The following is a 12210-nucleotide window of genomic DNA, read 5'->3' on the forward strand; positions in this document are numbered from 1 at the left end:
ATCTCTAACAAAAGGAGACCAAACCCCCTAAATTTGCCTACTTCCTGTGAAGTTATTCTCTGGCGTGGTGGGTTGATCTTGGCTGACTGGCAGTTGCCCACTTGTGGGAGACCATATTGTAAGCTGACTGCCTCGAAGCTTGTTTGCATCCCTGTTGGGCTTGGTGCAAAGCTACCTGGTGGGAACTCGACAGCTGTGAACCAGACGAGGAGCAAACAGCCATCTGAAACCAGACATCAGCTGGGATCATGGAGCGGCCATGTTGTTTTGGGGGACATGTCCGGACATGACCGACCACTTCAACCCATGGAGGCATGTGCAGTCCATGACAAAGGACCATGCAGCCCTCACGTGTGCCCCTAGGAACCAGCATGTTGAGATGGGGAGCATGTGCAGTATGTGTCATTGTCAAGGAAACAATCTCCCTGAGCACCCTATGAAAAACCGTACCTTCCAACAGTAAGGGTGCTATCTGGAGAGCCCCACCATTGCCGGACAAGGAAACTATGGACCAATGGGATGCTGCTGGATCCATGGTGGTGACTGTCTCTTCCAACTCTGTCCTGACTACTTTCTAAGTTTCCTTCTTTTCTATCCTTTCTTCCTTTTCCTATCGCTCTTTTCTTATCAACACTGTGCTCCACTAAACTTGCCTGATTGGCGGTATTTGGCCTTGTTTGCATCTTCATCTCACTCTGGGAGTAACATTGAATCTCCCCAGCTCAGGCTGTGTTGGACCGGAACACCACTAAGCCACAATATCATGCCCAGTCCTTCACAGAACAGCAGGAGTAAAATGACAAAAAGCTTGCAGGATGACATATTCACATAAGGACAGGGAGATTACTTATTCATTATCATCACAGGCAAAACAGACAACAACGTAGAGAAATTAACTGATTTTATTGCCAATTAATAAGAGAGTAGGATAATGAGAAACAAGAACAAATCTAAAAAAACCCTCCTTTCTTCCTGGGTTGAACTTCACTCCTGACTTCTCCACTTCCATCACTCAAGCAGTGCAGGGGCATGGGGGATGGGCTTTGCGGTCAGTCCATTGCACATTTTCTCTGCCTCTTCTTCCTCCTCACACTCCTCCTCTGCTCCAATGTGAGGTCCCACCCACAGGAGACGGTCCTTCATGAACTGCTCCAATGTGGGTCCTTCCCATGGGCTAGTTCTCACAACTGCTTCAGCGTGGGGTGCAGCCCCTCAGGAGCAGGCTGCTCCAGTGTGGGTCCCCTGTGGGGTCATAAGTCCTGCCAAAAATCCTGCTCCAGCCTGGCCTTCTCTTTCCATGGGGCCACAGATCCTGCCAGGAGCCTGCTGTGGCATAGGCTTTCCATGGGGTCACAGCTTCCTTCAAAACACATCCACCTGCTCTGGTGTGGGGCAATCCATGGGCTGCAGGCAGATATCTGCTCCACTGTGGACCTCCATGGGCTGAGGGGGACAGCCTGCCTCACCATGGGCTTCATCATGAGCTGCAGGAGAATCTCTGCTTTGGCACCTGGAGCACCTCCCGCCCCTCCTTCTGCACTGACCTGTGTGTCTGCAAGGTTGTTGCTCTCACATGTTCTCACTCCTCTCTTTGGCAGCTGTTGCACATTTTTTTTCCTCTTCTTAAATATGTTATCCCAGAGGCACTACCATCATTGCTGACTGGTTCAGCCTTGGCTGGTGGCGGATCTGTCCTGGAGCCAGGTGGAATGTCTCTGTCAGACATGGGGGAAGCTTCTGGCATCTCCTCACAGAAGCAACTCCTGTAGTCTCCCTGCTACCAAAATCTTGACAGGTAAACCCAATACATCTGGTTTAACAGCTATAAAAGACTTGACATTCTACTCACTACAGCCTTCAGGCTGGAAGGACTAGTCACTTGTCAGTACTAGTCAGTCTGTCATGAAATCACCAGAACTCACTATTTTTTGCATTATCTGTTTATCTGGCTGAATAGTTCTCTGTTTCTGTCTTTACATAAAAGGCTTTTCTTCAGATCTCCAGGAATAAAATTTTACCTTGAATAATGCCAGATTAGTCTCTCCCTGATAATCTTTCAGAATTGTTTATTGGTACCTTTAGGGTATGTTTAAATCTATCCCTGATCTTCTTTCAGAATTTGGTAATTAAGTTCTCTATTTTCAGGGTAGGAGTAATTTTGGTTTGTTTTTTTTTTTTTTTTTTTTTTTTTTTTAATATTATTAGTAGTACTACTATCACATAAAATAAAACAGATTATTACTTGTAGACACTGCTATCAGTTCCATCCTGCCCTAAAAGAAGGATAAATCAGAAATGGGTATCTTCCCTGAACAATCACCTCTTCAGCCCTCACACAGAGATCAAAATAAATCATTTTTCCTGTGCACTAACCCAGGAAAAATAGTTCTGCATTAGAACATTGCACGTCAAATGTATAATGCTAAATTAGTTTCTGATTTATATCTTGTGATTAAATTTCATTTCTAGAACCCACACAACAGAAATTAGAGAGTTTCTTGTGCATCAAGTTTCAAAGCAGTTCAAGGTCAGGCAATGCAAAGTTGCATACATAAGCAAACAAACACATATATTAGAAAAAATTCAGCCCACTGTTCGAAAGAAATTATGTCAGCAGTCGGGAGACTAAGAGAGTAATTTACCACTGACCAAAGCATTAGAAATCTTTGTATAAATTCTAGCAAGCAATATGGATCTAATTGCCTCACCCTTTTTCTTATTGAAAAAAATATAAAATCTTCCCACCTGATACAATCTATCATGCATGTTGTAGCTCTGATGCTTTCAGCTATGGACTGAGTATCTTTTAATTACTTCATCTGTTAACCTTTACTTCTTTGAAACACTACTGAGGTACGTTTGCTTTCAAATACTCTTACCTATTCTTGAGTTAAGTAACACATTAAAGAGTTTTCTCCACATGTTTCTATCCAGGGACCACTTCTGTTCTAAAAGTGTATAAAGCATATATTATAAAGATTCTATATACCCAATTCCATAAATATAGTGATAATTAAACTACAACTATGGGATGTGTAAAATACATACTAAGCCTTTATTAAAATCTTGATATATAGAGATGGAGAAGATACCCCCAACCATTTATGTAAATATTTGGAAATTACTTATTTGGTTATCTTACAAATCTTCCTTGTTTTATCAGTACCTAAAATGGACAGGCTGGCATGTTGATTAACACTCAACCATTATTAGTTTTGAAATGTAATAAATGGGCAAAATAAAATGGGCAAAAATATAGATAGCACATTTTTATGCTTTTGTAAAAAATACTGACTTCAGTTTGATGCTATTTATGATACTGTTCAACCACTGAATATTCCCATAGATGATTTACTTGTATAGGAACAAGTGTCAAAATAAAAAAAAAGTCTAGTGAGAAATGAGAATCCATATAAAGTTTTTCACCAGACGACACTTTGCTTTCTGTTCTCATAAATACTCCTCTTAATGGCATTCCCAACCTTCTAGTCCACAAGCAGAAAAAAATATGAGATGTTACATAAAGCTATGCATATTACAAGTAATAGTAGTCTAGAATTATTAACAGAGATGGCATCACACTACCGAAGTTGAAATACATTCATATAAAATGTTTAGATACCAATTTTCAATGCATTAAAAATCTAATCACGTTTACTTAACCACTTTCCTTGCATTCACGGTGCATTCATTTTACACCTTGTATTTTACAATCTACTTGTATAGCACCACAAGTGCAAGTATGTTAAATAGTTATCTTAAGTTGAACTTGATAGAAGCTTAATAACATTAACTTCTGGTATTACTCCTAAAGCCCAAAGTGAGTGCTTTGTTGAATCTGTTTGATCTGAACAGGCATTCTAGGGTGTGTATGTTTGAACTTTGAGAAAATAAAGACATTATTTTGAGATGGAGATATGTGTGGTTCAAACATCTGACATGTCATGCAACCAGCTAGAAAAAAATCTCAGTCTGCCTCTAAGGTATATTGCTTCACACCAGTCCAACAGGTACTGAAGGATGGAACCTTTTCATTTGGAATGGGCAAAGTTCAGTGTCATCACTCAGATTTCCAGGTTCACTGAGGAGCTGATCAGCAGTGTAGCAAAGTCACTACAAAGCCCTCTCAAACAGCTGACACCAAACTAAAGAGGACACACCATGGTCTAGGGAGCTTTGAGTAATTTTGCAATAAATTAAAATAAATAAATAAATAAATAAATAAATAAAAAAGCGCCCAACATAGTTTACTGTTGCCTTCAGGACAAACAGACAGACAGAATCCTTTCATTTTAAAAAAGGGAAGAGAAAATAATAATAACGTTGACATAAGCTGACATAACACTCATGTTATTATAAAAAATGTTATCAGACTGAATCTGAAAATCTGAATCCAGACTACTGCTAACACTGTACTATCCAAATTGTTGTTCATGCTTCAAGTCATCCAGAGATAACAAATCCACATGAGAGCTATCTAAGATTTCCCCTTCTGCAGCTGTTTATTCCAGGAACTAAATACTATTTAAAATATAAGAACCTCACCTATTCTAAATTGAGAATTTTTAACATACCTACATGAAGAAATGAATAATTCTGGCTTTTATGGACTGAGATATTGTGTAAGAAGTGCCAAACTATTCCACATGTGATACATCATAGGAAGGGGTGCTTAGTATTCTTTTTAGTTAATTCTTGTAATCTTTAATATCTTTAGACAGTATCTTTAGTTGCTTGGGAAGTTAAATGTAGAAATCAGAGTACAGTGGTTTCACTTCAGAAAACACAGATTCAGCTTTTAATTTAGGTCACTTTATGTGTTTCCTTCCCATGTGCTTACTTTCGCAAGACTGGAACATAATGTGACTCAGCTTGACTCTTCTGGCAGTATCTCCTCAACAGAGGTTCAATGTTAAAGACACTTGGAGGTCAGGGCTGATGTATACTGGTAGAGCATTGCAAGCGTTAGTGTGCCTGCTTGCAGTCACAGCTATTAGTACTTTGCTTTTTATGAGGAAAAAGTTCATTCCTTTTCATTTCCTTCACTCCTCTTATATATTATTCCAATAATTAACTTAATAGTGACATTTCTGTTTGCTTAATGGACCTTTTTTGACCCAATTCTTAACATTCCTGCAATCATTAACCTTTAACCTATGTTCCAGACTAGCACGTAAAAGACTTTCTGCAGCTTACTGCTTTAACACTTTACCAGTCAAATGTATTATTTCTGCTGTTAACCAGCTTTTTAGCCTACAAGTGGGTTAACTGCATCTATCAACCTAAATTGGTTATATGCAAACATGCACTCACAAATACAAGTGCGTTTGTGTTTCTCTGACTGATTTGTGGAGCAAAGGGTTTTGGATAGTTAAACTGTGATTTGGGTAACTTTGAGAGCATGCTCTTCTGTGGCTGGGATATAAGCAAATATCCACCGCATCACTTCTCCCAGCTTTCTCTTTTTAACTTTTTCTGACATGTGCCTAAAGGAATGATCAAAATACAAGCATCTCTTTGAAGAGAAAAGTGGTAAAATGACTTAAGTGAGAAGAGGGGAAAGACACATCAGATAATACATCAAATTGAAGCTGAGAAGACACACAGACTCCAGCAGCATGAAGCAACATCAGTACATGGTTGCCCTAGACTGAAAAAAATAAAGCTTCAATGGAACAGTGACAGCATGAAGTAACAAAACAGAGTTTGCACAGTAATGATTTTATGATTTTCTTTCAACTTCACTCGAGGACAGGAGAGAGCGCTCTCCATCTTTTCAGAACTGAGCACTCTGCATCATCAAGAACTTGCCATTTTTTTTTCTAACAAATTCATTCAGTTTCTCTGAAAAATTTTCTGGAAGAGAATCTCAGAAATATTTGTATTTTTAGTATTTATTTTTTTTAGTTCTCTACCTATCATTTTTTTTTTAATTTAATTATAAAGTTGAAAATCATCTTCTTGCCTAAATGCACTAAATCTTTACCAATAAAAGCATGTTCATGCCAATACAAAAATCTAATTCAACGTTTTCCAGGTAACAGTAGTTTGATAGCTTTTCCTTTAGATTCATCTACTAGATTTTTATATATATATATATTTTCTGTGCTTTTACATATTATTACAAGTTGCATCAACCCATAAAGGCCTTCAGTTGCATATTATATGACTGCTCTGCATGTTCTTTTACAGTGAGGCAGCAGGACCACAATGTAAAGAGTAATACAGGGCTTACAACACCCATGTACCACTGCTGAAACAATCCATCTAGTTTCTGTATGGTGCCTCAGGACTTCTAACTGCTGAGAGTCAGCATAGTGAACCTACACATTGAAAGCTGTTCCACTGGGCTTTTATAGTGCTGCCTCTTCACTGACAATTGGCTTTTCTAGATAGCACGAGGTTCACACTATTACTTGTCATTTTTACTAGTATGTTACTATTACTCTTCAGGAAATCCTTCCTTAATTTCTAAAGCAAATTCTATATTCTGAATGTCTTAATCTTGATTCAGTTACTGACCTTATGAGTTCTACAGAATTAATGCCTGTGTTTGTAGTATGCTATTTGAACTATTTTCATAAAAAACTCTGGGTTTGAAACCAAAAGGCGTTAGTGTTTCTCAAATTATAACAGTGTGCTAATTATAACACCAGTTGAAATGCAATGTCCTGAGATCAGAAGAATCTTCTCAAAGGACCTGTGTGATAATTTAAGTTTATTTACTAAAGGCAATTAAGTTGAAGGTGTATTTTGACAAAAGAAACTGCAGATTATGCATATATCTATATAACCAGTGCTGCCACAGAACATGTCAGTAATTGCAATATAAAATCAACATCACACAGAGCAATTAGTTTTAATGAAACTGAAATGTTAGTAAAATTCTAAAACATATACTCAAATCCTTAAAAAAAACCCCAACCAACCATAAAAAAAACAACCAACCAAAACAAACAAAAACCAACACAAACCAAACAAACCAAAAAAACCCCAAACCCCAAACCATAGAAAACCAGAAAAATAGTACATCCTGTTAGTGAGCAGTGTCAAATCACTTAGGTACTTGTGCTCTGAAATACTAGTCCAGTAGAATTCACCTCTCTTCTGCTCATTGGGCAGGTGTAGTCTTACTTCACCTTCTTTAAGATTTTTTGCATACTTCTGTGTTCAATCAATTTTCTTCTAGTGTAGAGGCCAAGAGGTGAGAAAAGCACAGAGAGAAACTTCTTCACAATCTCTCTGATAGCAACAGTAGCCTTAAATCAGGCTGGCATTCAGATAAGTGGGGAAAAAAATAATGATAACCCTAATGCCTGAGCTGTGAACATAAATTAAAGAAAAGCTAGGGAGGAACAGGTATTTTTTACATCTTTTCTTTCTTTCTTTTATACTTAAGAGATTCACCTTAGAAATATCCACACACCCCCTGTTTGCGCAAGCATCCTTAAAACCTGTAGTTTTTAAGGATATTATAACTTGTTAAATAGGCAAGGTGAAGCTCATTTCCTTTAAGCTAAGAGTCCTGGCTGCAGGGATCTTTGCAAAAAGTTAAGAGCCTCAATTCCTACGTGAACAGTTTGCAATTGGTAGTTTTCTGACAGACATAATTTGAAGAAGGTACTTCCCTGTCACTTTCTGTTTGCATGTGCTTAAGCCCTTTTGGTTTCAGGATGTTTAAAATGCTGGTGAAGTTTGCACAGTCTGGAACAGCTGAAATTTTAAGTGTTTCACTGCAACTCATTCCACGCCTCTTACTGCATGAAGGATATTGTTCAAGTTCAGATTTCTTATGCTTTGATGTTAAAGCAGCTCCTATTCCTACCCTACTTTCCCCCAAACTGAGTTAAAAGATAATTTGCATATAAAAATTTTATAGACAATATGGTAAGATTTTAATCTTAGAAAAGGTTGTATTTACCAATAATTGTGCTCAACATAGAATCATAGAATCATTTAGGTTGGAAAAGATGTTTAAGATCATCAAATTCTGGGGGTTTTTTTTGGAAAAGAGCTGTAAGCTCATCAAATTCTGGTGGTTTTTTTTTTAATATGTTGTTGGTGTATGTTGGTATTTCGGTTTCAGTGCTTTGGTCTTGTGTGGCTGCAACAGTAAACTATGATTTGCACAGTGAGTGTTAGCTTTTTAGGAAAAAGTAAAGATGAAGAGTCTAATTGCTTCAGCACTGTAACTGAGTTTTTTTGGTATCCATGGGTATCTCTTAATATCACAGTTCATTGTAAATACATACGTTTTTTTGTTTGATTGATTGCTTTTCCTGGTATGTTAATATGTGCAATAAAGATCAACAGTTTTAAAATATTTTTTATCCAGTTTAGCCCCTCCTAAATGACAAGTGAATAAAAAACCTCTCTAATTCACCTGTTTACTGATGGCCTTTTATGAACACCCCATTCTTCTTTAGAAATTTAGAGTCCAGCATGACCTGAAAATCCATATCCCCACCGAAATCTGACCATTACTTTTATTACACAAAACAATATTATATTATAATGATAACATTATTATATTGACTCAGGAGGAACCCCATGCTTCCTTGTCTCTGTCATGGCTCTGGTCACACTGAGACAACAATGTAACCAGCCCTGTGCAACAGCTGTAGTCAGTAACCTGCACAGACTGCCTTGGTGAAGTGACACTACCAGGGAAATGCCGCAGTAGTACCGTGGCTGGCAAAGGGTTTCCTAACTGCTTCCCATCTTGAAAATTCGTTGCTTAATTTGCATCATGTAGGAGGTGGGATTTATTCAGTGTTCACTGCAATCCTGTTCCTGTATATTTGCTTCTGTACTGACTTCTCAAAGTTGTCATTTCTTTCCCTGTGTTCCCTCCTCTCCTCCAGAAGTGCTCTGACTGCATCAAGCCCAGCCTTTCTCCAAGGATGCTAACTGGAGGTCTGACATCCAAACAGATTAAAAGCCAGAACAATGCTTGAATTCTGTAGGAAGCAGAACAGAGACTTAGCACTGCACTTCACCAGGATTCCAATTCCTGATTGTAACTGCAGCCAAGTCAATGAATGATGAGTAATAATAACCTTAGGCAGTTGTGAATCAATGCTATCATTTACTGAGGATCTGTAGAGGAAAGAAATGGATGTGGCCTCCTCTGGCAGTGTCATTCGGGAAACCAGAGCCTTGTAACTTTAAAGCCTTGATCAATTTCCGTCCCCACAGATACCCACCTTCATACTCTCTTGGTGTCCTATTGTTTTTAGCACTTTCATTGACTGCAAATCTCTAGCCATAATGACATCTGACCTCTTCATGTTACACTATGTAAGACTGTCTCATAGTCTCCCAATGGAGATAAGATTCATGTTATCTTTTTCTGATGGCAAACGTTTAAGACTTGTCAACACTTCTTCCAGCACATGGTTGTTTTTTGTATTATATTCTTCTTATATATTGTATTATATGCCTTCCAAACCCTAGGCAATTGCCATTCACCCCAACTGCCCACATACTCAGCTGTTCACTTTTTTTCTTCCTGGTGGTTGTCATCCCGCCAGCCCCCAGGGAGTGCTCTAAAACTGAGCCCTACCTGCATTTGCTCAGCACCTTATTCCCCACCTGGAATACTCATCACCTGGTGTTCTGACTTCCTGTTTATTGTCCACACTACCAGATGGGGCAGAAAAACATCCCCTCCCATGCTGAGGAGGAATGGTTTGACTGCTTGACAAATAGCTGCCCCAGTAAAGGGCTGGGAGCATCAAGGAGACACATTCAGTTTGACATATACCATGCGATTTTATTGTGCTAAATTCTACAGTTATTTTTAATGGATATTGCAAAAAACACATCTAAAATGCCATTGGAAGAACATCCTTCTAGTATGCTGGTCAGCTGAATCTCAGTTGCTGTGCTGATCAAGTCAGAAAGATTTGTAAGTCTTGCTCCCAAGGTCTTATAGTGTCAAGTGAGACTGGTAATACTGATGGTCTTGATTTCCATATTCCTCAAGGCACCTTGTGTCAGCTACTTTGACAGGGCTGACCCCGGCATTAAAATCCCAGTGAAATATTGCCACATACCAGCAGTTTGCTTATCCTGATACAAGTATCACTGCTGAGGGTTTTGTCTCTAAAGTCTCCTGAAGTAAGGAGTAGCATTAGTAGCCATGCAGCAAACATATGGCGCCTCAGAGCAGCTGGGAAAACATGGTGCTCCAGCTTTCTTGATGGAAAGTACTTTTCCTCTGCCAACTGCATTTTGTAAAACAGTTCAAAGCCTTTTACCAGCTTTCAGGGAGCTGCTTGCCACAGGGAAATGCTTGTGAAAGGAGTAGGCAGGCAGGCACCCAAACAGCATAAGTCATAAGATATCTAGCTACATGTCCCCATCTTCCAACTTTTTTCACAGAGTGCTGGCAATAACTGCTGAGAGTGAAAATTACTTAAGGTAATTTGGATACAGTTAAGCTCCCTACAACCATAGGATGGCCAGTTCACATCATCAGATAAAATGAGCATCAGCTTTATAAACATGCATTGTCTAGGAATGGTATTGCTAAGTCAGTCTCTTCCTGCCATTCACTTCTTTTGACTATACCCCTTTGAAATCCTGCTTCTTCTTGGCTCACCTTTTTCTCTGTGGTCAAACACCTCCTGATCTATCTTGCCCAGTCTGTATTCATACTGTTAACTTCAGGTCTAATGGTCAAGCAAAGGAATCCCCTTGGTAGGTGGAAAAGCTCAGCTGATTAGCATCTAAGAGCCCCCTTTCACCTTCTCCTCCAAGGGCAGTCACCTAACCTTCATTTCTCTATTAGGTTCTATCAAATACTGCAGCTGAATTCCAGGTAACAGCACTGTCTTTCCAATTTCTTGTCCCTATTATCGTAATTCTCCTTCAGACTTAGAACTACAAAACAGCCCAGGTTAGTAGGGACCTCAAAAGATCATTTGGCCCAACCTTTTGTGGGAAAGAGAGCCTAGAAAAAATGGAAGACTTTAAGAAGAGAAGAAGAATGTTATGAATATAAAATCTATCAGTAGAAGCCATCATACAGAAGATAGGGAAAACCTGAATCATAGTCAAAATATTTTCTTAGGTCTACTCCATATAAAAATCCTTCTCATGGGGCAGCCACATACCATTTTACTTTCCCAGCTCAGAACAACAGCATCATATGACAGCTGATCCCTCAAAGAGTAGAGTAACTGGAAGTAATATAGGATTGCCCGCAGAAATCATATGTTCTTTACATGTCCTTAGTTAGTATTTTTCCATTCAGGAAAGGGATGCTTATTACATATTCTGAATCCTTGCTAAACATAAACAAAATCTGTACATCAATTTTTTCCCTCAAAATAAATTAATATATCCCATAATAAAGCACCGCTCTAAAATGCTGCCGCAAGGCCAGCATCGTTACGGAACACTGTATCAAAATTCCTCTTCTGTCTCAAAATGTTAAAGAACTGGAGAATAAAAAAAAAGTTACTGCTGAGTCCTACATATCAACAAATGCAGGCTCTAAGAGAATCAGGGAAGTTTTCTTAGAAAGCAAGCCTTTCCTCCTTACCTTCAAATAATATAAAAAAAAAAGATAGCCCCAAATCATATCGGGTACCATAGGTCAAGATCAGCGTCATAACCTCTATTCAAAATCCAACTGGCAGTCAGTGAAAGCTACACAGCATTATATGAAGTAGATCTTAGAAACTGCCTTCTGTATTCTCAACTAGTTCTATTTCCCAGACAGTGCCAAGATGTTATCTAACCACTTTGTACAAAGAAGAAAGACGCTACAAGTATATGCAACTTAATTTTTACAGTGTGAAAGCAGCTATTTTCCCTCAATACCTAACAGATCATATAATGTATATCAATACATTTATTTTGGAAAAAATACGGTTCTTACACTAACAAATTGTGGCCAGATCATCCTTTCCTGCTAGAACAACAACTACTAGAGGTAAAACCAGACTAACCCAGCTCCTGCATTTATTCAGTTCAGTGCAATCCTTTTCTTCTCCTAAATGTTCATATGAAAGGAAAAATTAGATCTCAGTATGGAAACTTACTTAATATAACACTAATTGTATAGGAGAAGGAATAATATTTCACTTCAATCTGTATCTTCTCTGAAAAATTAGCATGAACAAAAATGAAAAATAGGACTGAAAATCAAAGTAACAGGGAGGCATCTTCACAACAATTTTAGCGAAAAAGTGTTCTTCA

General features: G+C 38.5%; 1 protein-coding gene across 1 annotated transcript in view; it reads right to left on the reverse strand.

Moving 5' to 3' along the window:
* Positions 1–12210, reverse strand: part of IL1RAPL1 (interleukin 1 receptor accessory protein like 1) — a 777597-nt gene that overhangs the window by 711997 nt on the left and 53390 nt on the right. The window lies entirely within an intron of this gene.

This window comes from Falco punctatus (assembly GCF_963210335.1).
Source record: "Falco punctatus genome assembly, chromosome: 2".
In the NCBI taxonomy this organism is placed as follows: domain Eukaryota; kingdom Metazoa; phylum Chordata; class Aves; order Falconiformes; family Falconidae; genus Falco; species Falco punctatus.